Here is a 357-nt window from a genome sequence, read left to right as displayed (position 1 = left end):
TTAAACTGAAAATGTGAAATGAAAGATGTTAAAATTATTTATGAGTGTAGCTAGAGATTTGGCAAAGCTTTACTTCATGTCTTGATAAATCATCCAAACACTGAACAGCATTTGTGTTCAACCAAGATAGGACTAGAATTAACAGGGTAATGTCATCAAAACATGTATATTATTAATTCTTAATGGCATGACATTATTTTCCCTGTTGGAGACATTTAATATCCTGGAATAAGAGTGAAGAGCAATATTTTAGGATATAAGTGCTATTGCTCTATTATAACCCTGCATAGGGCCACCTACATACAAAACTGTTTTTCTCTTTCCATCATTTCTTCCTTTTTCTTTTCTTTTTTTTTC

Source organism: Colobus angolensis, unplaced genomic scaffold (assembly GCF_000951035.1).
Source record: "Colobus angolensis palliatus isolate OR3802 unplaced genomic scaffold, Cang.pa_1.0 Scaffold72, whole genome shotgun sequence".
Classification (NCBI taxonomy): domain Eukaryota; kingdom Metazoa; phylum Chordata; class Mammalia; order Primates; family Cercopithecidae; genus Colobus; species Colobus angolensis.
The sequence above is the reverse complement of the archived record's forward strand: the minus strand, read 5'-3'. Positions refer to the sequence as shown.